Source organism: Phaenicophaeus curvirostris, chromosome 11 (genome assembly GCF_032191515.1).
Source record: "Phaenicophaeus curvirostris isolate KB17595 chromosome 11, BPBGC_Pcur_1.0, whole genome shotgun sequence".
NCBI lineage: Eukaryota > Metazoa > Chordata > Aves > Cuculiformes > Cuculidae > Phaenicophaeus > Phaenicophaeus curvirostris.
Genome location: NC_091402.1, coordinates 9,971,208 through 9,980,371, shown reverse-complemented (window position 1 = coordinate 9,980,371; position 9,164 = coordinate 9,971,208). Strand labels below are relative to the sequence as shown.

The 9,164-nt window shown below is 45.5% G+C and overlaps 1 long non-coding RNA gene across 2 annotated transcripts; it reads right to left on the bottom strand.

Annotated features, from left to right (window-relative positions):
• Positions 1-8,117: 8,117 nt before the first annotated feature.
• Positions 8,118-8,525, bottom strand: LOC138725391 (uncharacterized). Of its 2 annotated transcripts, none has more exons than XR_011338229.1 (2): positions 8,317-8,525; positions 8,118-8,217 (listed from the first exon to the last, which is right to left on the bottom strand). It is a non-coding gene; the product is annotated as an uncharacterized lncRNA (long non-coding RNA). The 2 variants fall into 2 exon arrangements; XR_011338230.1 differs by having other exon boundaries at positions 8,336-8,525.
• Between the last annotated feature and the right edge of the window lie 639 nt (positions 8,526-9,164).

The following is a 9,164-nucleotide window of genomic DNA, read 5'->3' as shown; positions in this document are numbered from 1 at the left end:
AGCGATTTCTGCTGGAAATCCATGTGCTGGACTCGGTAGGTGTTGCTGAAAGAAAAAAAAAAGATCTCTGTTTAATCTCCGCTGTGCTGCAAGGTGGGAGCCCAGCTGATGGGGCTGGTGCTGCCCTGAGTCACTCTGGTTTTGCCTCTTTTCTGCAGGGTGGAGTGGGGAGGCTGCGGCTGGGGAATGCTGATAGCACCTGGTTAGCTGGAAAAGCACGAGACTGTGAGAAAACAGCCCCACAGGGCACATGTTAAAGAATGAGGACTGAGAGTCTAAGTGGAGGATGGAAATATTTTTTCTGCTCTGTCTGGTGGGCAGGTCTGAAGCCAGGAGGAGCCAGGAGAGAGTTTTAGGCTGAAAATCAGCTGAAAAGGCCTGAAAGAGTCTTAGGAAAGTAGCAATGACTGCAGAGAGTGCATACCAGTGTTTCTTGTCCAGGAAACCAAAATGAGTACCTTAACTGGAAAGATACTCTGCAGGCAACCCACTGTATAGAAAAGATGTCAGCTCTGTAGATGTCAAGATCTAGGGGGCAGCTTACAGGCTTGAGGCACAGTTTCAGAAGTTTGAGATGCTTCAACTAGTGATAAGTCAGTAAGGTGTGTGTCTTAAAGTTTTAGGACAGAACAAAGCCCATTTAACTATCTTACTCTGTCATACCTTTTCCATATTGCCAGCCTTTTTTCAGTATTTTTTACCACACGCATAGAAGATATAGAGGACTGTTCATCAGATGTAAAAAAAAGACCCCGTTTGATTTCTCTAAAAGTGACAAATAGTTGTCACACCTTACTCAGGTCAGCAGTACAGCGAACTGAGAAATATCATATTTTTGTGTTCTTACTTTGATAAAATAGCTTTTGTACTGTTTAATGGGGAACGATGAGTTGTCAAAGCAAGCATGAAGCTACATTTGACATAAACCCTTGTTGTTTGTCTTTGGGCAGGGAATAAGTCCAAATAACAAATGTGAAATATCAGTTTTAACCAGCACTGTGTTACTGATAGTTCTGGTCCAGGATGCTACAAAACTGGTTCAAGCCAACCACAAACTGTTAATCCAGTCCTTTTTGTAAGGTTTTAATTCACTTTTCTTTCTAAGCTCTGGCTGCTTCAGTCCTACCATAGAGGATGATGATGCAGTCAAAGCTGCCTAGTGAAATGCTCTCTGTACCTTTTAATCAGCAGAAGTTTCCTTGATCACCATGTTCTTGCTATTTTTCAGGCTGTGATAACAATAGCATAAGTTGCCTGTAAAGTAACGTGAAAAAGGGTAACATCACAGCATTTCTCTTCTGAGCAGCCTTTCCAGACTTCTCTACTTCGTTTCTAGGAATATCGGGGTGCAGAGCCACTTGAAATGACAAATTAAAAAAAGTCACTTTTTCAAACTTTAGACACTGCAACAATTCAACACAAGCAAATGCAATGAAAATAAAGTTCAAATATAAACTCAATATTGTTAAAGATCTGCCATCATACCTACATATTCCCATAGTAATTATGATGCATGCACAGTAATAGAAGCCTAATGGTTGCAAAATGTTCTTTGGATTAATTGGCTTTGGCAGCTTACACACACACATGATTTTTTACATTTTTGCCCATCCTGACAATCACTCTGTGCTCTAGGCAATCTTTGCCTGAGCTGTCTGTCTTTATAACCATCACATTATTCTGGCCTTTTGAACATGATAGTGCTGTAGTTTGCCTCTCAGCACCCAGTATGGTTTAATCATGTCTTTATTTGTGCACTATTGTGCAGAGGATTGCTGTTTCTTTCCCACAGAGAGAAGGCAGTTTGCACAGGGAGGGTAACTGCATTCCTGGGCCTGTGAAAAATGAGTGGTAGGGCCTGTGAGTGTGTGGACAGTGACTTTGATCTTGCTTCATGGGGAAAGCAACACTCAAGGATCATTTCTATGCAAATAATATTCAATCCAAGCAAACGTGGAGCAAGGGCTAGAAGCATGGGCCTCCAAGCCCACTTCAGTTTGGTAGACTCATTCTAGAGCTTGCAGAAATGCGGCTGCAGCTATGAAGCATTGTTCCCCCTAATTCCCCAGCCAATGAGCTCAGTTGAGCAGCTCCAGGTCAGTGAGACCATGACCCAGAGACAGCAGGTACTTTGTGGAGTGAGTACAGTGCCTTGTACAGTCCGTCCACACAGCAGGAGAGGATTTAACAGCATTATAACTGACTCAATGAGAGTTAAAGCCCTTGCATTGAATTAGATGACACTAAATCACGTACTTAAGTGACTTGCTGCATAAGGGTCGAAATTGCTTGGAATAAGGAAAGATGACTCGCAACAGACAGGCTACAGTACAGCAGATTAAGTCTGCCTTCAAAAGTTAGAGTTATCCAAGTAAATTGGCACCAGTGTCAGCACTAAAGTAAGCCTGTAGTAGGATGAAGTGTTCCAAATGACTGGTGGAAGCGCTGCTTTTTGGAACTCTCGGCTGTGAGTTTTGCAAATGCTGTGATGTGGTCCTACCAGTAAGATGCTATCGCTTCAGAAAAGAAACATGAAGTTTCTGGTATCTTATGAAATAGCCTGAGAGAAATGAGGACAATGTCACCAAACCCATGTACATGAAAGTGAATATTAGCTCAAGTCCTGCAGGTGACGTAGTTTTATTTATGTTGCTATTAAGATCTGCAGCACGTGAGGTCAGGCAGGGAGCAGTGGGAGCTGAACACTGCTGGAAGCTGCAGGAAAATCCTTTGCTCTGCATGGTCTGCATGCAGAACGTGTGTGCTGCTGGAGCCAGCTGAACTTTGAAATCTTGGCTTGTTTGAAGCTGAAACTTGAAAGCAAACCTCCAGGGAGGAAGCAATGTGAACATTTTTTTCTTTCTTTCTTTCTTTTTTCTTTCTGGAAAATAGTGCAAACTAAGAGCACTGTCTGCTCACAGCTTCAGATAAAGTCTAGTAGGTGGGCAAGTCTCAGAGAAGTCTTTGGACTAAGCGTCAGTTCACGTATCTGAGTCCACTTCTGCACTAAAATACAGGGACATGACCAGAACTACACCAACTCTTTCTAGCTTCAGATTCAAACGGAGGCAAGAGCTGGGTGAGAGGATCCTGCAGAGGCTACTATTCCTAGGGTGGGGAGAGGAACACGCCTGTGATGGGGCTGGTACGACTGGTGGTGCAATGGAGCCAGGTCTCCAGTGCACTGACTTTGAAGTACTAAACAAGTCCACCTCAGCTCCTCCTTCCATTAGCATTGCTAGTATATTAGTAGAAACTTCTTAAAGTCTCCTGGTCTAGAATTTGGGCTAGAATACTCCAGAATATCCCATTCTGCACCATTTGGGTTTCTTCCAGCTTTCTTGTAGTCACTACCACAACACAGACAGTTTTAGGAAGGCAGCGCTGTAGCCCCTGTCTGCGTGCAGACACGGTGTGAGTGTGCTGTAGTTCTACTGCATCTCCCTCTGTAACAGCTCGTGGCTGGAACGGGCCACAGAGGGCACTGACACTCTGTCTTTCGAGTGTCAAAGACCAGCCTTGGGCTAACGTTCTCGGGCGCAATATCTGCACGGCCAGGGGAGTGTGGGGAGTTTCAGTCCGTGCTTGCTGTGCTCATTCATGCAAAGCCTATCTGCAGGGGTCTGTGTATGAACCAAAGAGAGTACAGCCTGTGCCATGGTGGAGACCGTAATGACACAGACCACAACAGACCCAAGTGCCACCACAAGCCTGAGCCGTTCCTGTGCTGCAGCCCCAGGCTGGGGAGCAGCAGTGGGCACCAGAGACAGGGCAGGATGCACATTTCAGAGCAGGTGCTATTTTGGCTTGTGCTACTCACAAGCCAGCAGGGTCCTGCTAACTGGAAGCCTCTAGGCTGTGATCCAAACTAATCATCTTGCCTGGCGAAATTCGGATACCTTCTAAGAAATGCATTCATTTTTAAAACACGGCACTGAAGCCAAGGTCACATTTCTGATGCACCCAGACAGTATGGCATGTTGTCATTTTTGTGAGAGTCTTTTAAAAAATGATTAAACAAATGTCATAGACAGGCACAGGTACTGAGGTCCCTTATGTCTGAAGAAGAGTCAGAAGTTAATTTAAGTGACTTGTACAACATGTCGCCTAATTCCAGTGGCAGCAAAGCTAATTAAGATGGAGTTGGTCCAACAGCACAGTGGTGTGTCAGTGGTACAGAGAAAACACTGCACAAAGGCACAATCAAATTGCAGTTACACTAACGAGCCAGTCGGCACTGGGTACTCAGAGCCTGCAAGGAAGTGCTAAGCAACATAATTAACTAGATATCTCAGTGCCATTGATAACTTTATGAATATTTCATACTCTTTTCCCACCAATCTGTACTGACAACCTGTGACACAGAACTAGCTAGAGTAAAATACACTTTAATATGCAGTTTCTGTAGCTGTAAATTTATTATCAGATGTTATTTTCTTAAGGACGCTCTGCCGGGAGCCTGACCAGCTACTCAGCAACTCAGCTGAGCTCCACAGGCCAAAAAGCAAACGGAGTCCTTCTCTAATGAGTGTTTTAATGGCCTTGATAACATAGAGCAAGTCAGCGGCTTGGATCTGTAGCCCTCATTTGGGAATGCTAAATTAGCAGGTCCCTGAGGATGGCAGCTCCAGCTTGGAGGGGTCGTGCCTGGAGAGCAGATACACCAGTGGCTTCTTTTGCTTTGATGAGAATTAGTAACTTCGTGCAAAAATTGCTTGATTTTGTAGGGGGATGACACAAGGAAGTTTGTGTTTATGTGTGCAGAGTCTGGGGTGGTTTTCTTCTGTTCTCTTGATATATAGTTCACTAAAACTCCCATATTCAACTGCCCTGGGAGAGGAGGGCAAGGTGTGGCAAGCAGGGCAGGAGGGCTCAGCTGCAATGATCCCTCTGCAATGAAACTGCGCAAGAGGTGGTTGCAGCCTCTTCCAGGAAAAATAGCCATCGAAGATGTGGGAATATTGGAGGTACTTGGACCAGGAGCAGCTGTAGGAATATCCTTTTTACACCAGCTTGAGTTGTGTGAACAAATAAAATCTATCTGGGTGTTTTACTGCAACTCCCAGCAAAAGTGAAACAAAGGCTATTTTATTTGGACAAGACGGGTAAGGCAACACTGAAACAGTGAGGAGCAGGAGATAGGGATGTGTTTGTGTTGCTGGAGGTACAGCAGGAGCCTGTGCACCCTGCTGTGAAGCAGGGTCAGTTTGAGGGAAGAAAGCTGAAAACTTGCTGGGAAAATCCACTGCAGCTCTGTGGAGAAGAGCACCAGGCGAGCCAAAGGCTCGCTCCATGTTCAGGCAGCTCCCTGGCTCCAGGGCCGGCTGGGAGCCAGTGTGGTTACGGTACCTGCCGGTGACGCAAACAGCCTGGCCAGCCCCAGGACGGTGTCTGTGGGTGCCAGGGAGCCCAGTGACACAGCAGCTCCCACCTGCTGGGGTGAGTCAGAGCCCACGGCCCCTGGCTGCGCCTGTCCTGGGATGCTCCAGCTGTGCTGCCTGTGGTCATGCAAACCAGCATTAGTGAGTAATAGGATAAATTTTTCCTTCCTTTCATTTGTTTTCACAAGCTGAACATGAGACTGAACTCTGCTTTGGAAGGCTGTGCTGCATCCCTGGGCTCCCCACTGGCCGTGGCTCCCGAGGCTCTGCTGCCGCGGGCAGCACTGGGCACCTGCTTGGGGCGTACAGAAGCGTGCTTGCCCAGAGAAACACCAAAACCACGGGGTCGGAGACCCACACGACTGCCAGGCAATGACAGGATGGGAAATTTCAGTACCAGTCTCCCAGCCGTGGTTCTTACTTGTTTCTTCCCAAGCCCATTTCCAAGAACTGGCCATGCCTGCAGGCTCCAGGTCTGGGAGTCACGCAGAAAAAAAAAAAAAAAACATAACCTTTTAGTAGAGAAGAAGGAACCGTATCTTCAAATTGAAAGCAAGATATATGTTTACATAAACCTCTTGTTTTAAGCCAAGTCTGTGATTCAAGGGGAGGGTCTGGGTTAGCGGGAATGAAAATACTTATTTTCCTGTCTCGTCGGAACTCCTGCGTTCATCTGTCCAGTAAACACGCCATGGGGGGTTGGCACATCCCATGCTCGCACCTCCTGTAGCTTGCAATGGAATAAATGGTAGTGATCTCAGCTCCATCAGGGTGGTTCCACAAGGGCACTATCCCCTCTTTCTTCCTCACTGGATTTACACCCTGTGCCAAGGAGCTGGAAGCAGAAAGGAAGTGCATGAAGTGAGGAGTCCCAGGAGTCCCTGGGGCTCCATCTAATGCCCCTCATTCTTAGTCTTTGCACTGCTCTCTTCAAGGACTTAGGGAGTTCAGATGTTAGTTATGTTGTTGTTTCCAGCACGCTTAATGGGCTAATAAGAAACACAGAGGAAAAAATTGCAACTGGAGGGTTCTGCATCACTGTTTCCCTATGTGTTTGAATCAAAGTTGTGTCTGCAGAGGAGCTGGGGCTCCTCAGGCTTGGCTGTGGGGCTGGTGAAGGACTGGCAAGAATGGGTGGCAGGGAGGACGTGGATGGAGTGTCAGAAAGTCCTTTGGGTGGTGGAGATGGGGAGGGTTGAGCCTGGAGAGGCTGCAAGAGCACTCAAGGTAGAAAATGAGCTGTCAAGAAGGGTCTGCCATGGCCTGATCCTGCTTTGGACGAGGCATTGGCTGTGTTGTCCCCCCAGGTCCTTCCAGCTCTGCATTTCTGCACTGTAAATGCTGTTGACACTCCCACATGGCAGCGGGCAGCAGCCATTACCCTGCGTTAAATCAGTGCAGCCCTTTGGCCAGCCGGTGCTCGCTGGCAGCGGCACTCATCGAGTCCTGGAAAGCAGCTACCCTGCAGCAATGTTCTGCTCTCCCAGCACACTAAGCTTCACTCAGACAGGCTGTCTTCATCAGCAGAATTAGGAAACTGTAAATTCCCACAAACTGCACGCTCCCAGGGACCTAGGATGCGCTCAGAGGCTGAGCACAGTGTTTTGGGGAGGGAGGGTGGGTGGTTTCATGTGAGATAGAGGGATGCTGTCTGCACTGGGGGCTCTCAGCCCCCACATTTGCAGCATAACCACGGACAAGTGGCCTCATGCGAGCCTCTACGGACAAGCTTGGAGGCTTGGGTGAACCACAAATTTTTATTTTACAGCAAAACTGGCCAGGGTTGGGCCCTCATGTGGTGGGGACCTGTGGAGCTCCCTGGGGGCTCGCTTGGCATGTGGAAACTGAGCCAGGTCCTGGGTGGGTACAGGACCAAGGTGAGGAATTCCAGCCAAGTGTGACCCACAGCGACATTGAGGTGAGAACTAGAGATGTTGCTGGCAAGGATGTTTGCACTTTTAAGACAAATTTGAACTTTCTCAACTGGAATGCACTTTGCCTCTCTTCACAACACAATTGATTTAAAATTTGATGCGTATCTAAGCAGCACTTAATCAGATCGGCCAAATGTTAATACTATATAATTTATTTCATCTTAGTTAACTTTCAAGCAACACACTGAGAAAGATTAATTTTGCATCTTTCTGTATCGCCTGTGCAACAGGAGCATCAGTAGCAGCATTACCACAGAAATTGCAAGCATCTTCTTATATTTTATTCAATTGAGTTCATTTTTATCTCTTTAATCATAAAACTATAAAAACAAGATTATATTGCCACTGGTAATTACATAACAGGCCACTGGGCAAGAAAGAGCACATTTAAAGTTGTGGTATAAGCAAAGGATATTTTGGGGGTATTAACGACCTTGAATATTGAAGCTGAGAGAGTGAAACAAATGTATGGGATTACAATGCATTTAAAATACAGAAGGGAAATAATAAATCAGCTGAATAGTTGTAAGGAAATTGAAAATTGTGGAGAGAGAGTAACAAAACTACGTGGAGATTGAAGGACTTATGCCTGTTGCTAAGCATAGTAATGAGAATATGCAATCTGAATAGGTCTAAACTGCCCTTGAAATATCATTCTAACTTATTTGAAAAGACATTTATCCATTTGTATGATTTTCCCAAATGTAATACATTTCCTTGCATCTCTGTTCATTCAAGGCGTCTGAAATCTGTCTGAAATAAACCCATACTAGAGTTGGAAATAACATAATGTTCCAGGAAATCAAATCAAAAGCATTTTTTAATCAGTAGGGTTTCCACAGGAAAGTATGACAGCGTAGAGACACAGTAGCAGCATCCAGGTTAATTTTCTTCTCTTCATCCTGTAAATAAATGAGAAAAGGGAATGAAAAGCATCAGTTCCTTCACAAAGTGAACTATCACAGCAGTGCTCTAGTGAACATCAAAATGCCAAGTATTACCTTTGTTAGTCCTACTTACATCTCTCTTTATCACAGCCAGCTGTCACAAAATGCCTGGACACACGTATTGCTGCCATTGCCCATGATGGGTGTCAGCACAGTAAATGGGAACACTGGGGAAGCAGTGAGGAAAGAAGCAAAGATATTTCAGGCTCAGTTCAAGGGTTTTCATAGTCATTGGGAACCATCCCATGGGCTCCCACAGCCTTTGCAAAAACACAGCCCTTTCGCTGTAACCACTTCTGAGCAAGTGCAACAGGCGTTACTTAATAATCTTCAGCAGAGAAACAGCAGAAGAAATCTTTGAAAGTATGTGCCAATCTCCCAAATACTATTTCCAGCAAAAAGGCCACTTAGCAGCTACTGCCACTGCAAACAGAAGAGGAAAGTGAGGTCTTTCTTGCTTCTCAGTGCTGCAGTGCAACAAATGCCAGTAAACGGCTCTGCAATAGGGGTTCAGCCTTTCTCCACATATTTCTCCTTATATATAATAATAAAGCTTACATTTTGATATACTTTGAACTGACCTTGTAAGCATGTTCCTGTCGGGATAGCTGTACCGTAGAGACTGTTGCAAGTTAACCATAAGAAAACAAATGATGGCTGCAAGCAACATTTTAAGAATGAAAACTTGTTTAGGAGGGCTTGGTGTTTTTGAAGCAGTCCCCCCAACAGGGTCCCATATGGACTGGGACTGCATGTAAAGATGTTGTCTATTCCAAAGAGGGCAAAAAATTCTTCTTTTTAATAGCCGTTTCTCTTCGTGTAAAATCCATACTTTCCCCTGGCTGTGAAGAGGCAAAGAACAAGAGGAGAAGGTGGAAATAAAGGCAAACATAGAAAGACAT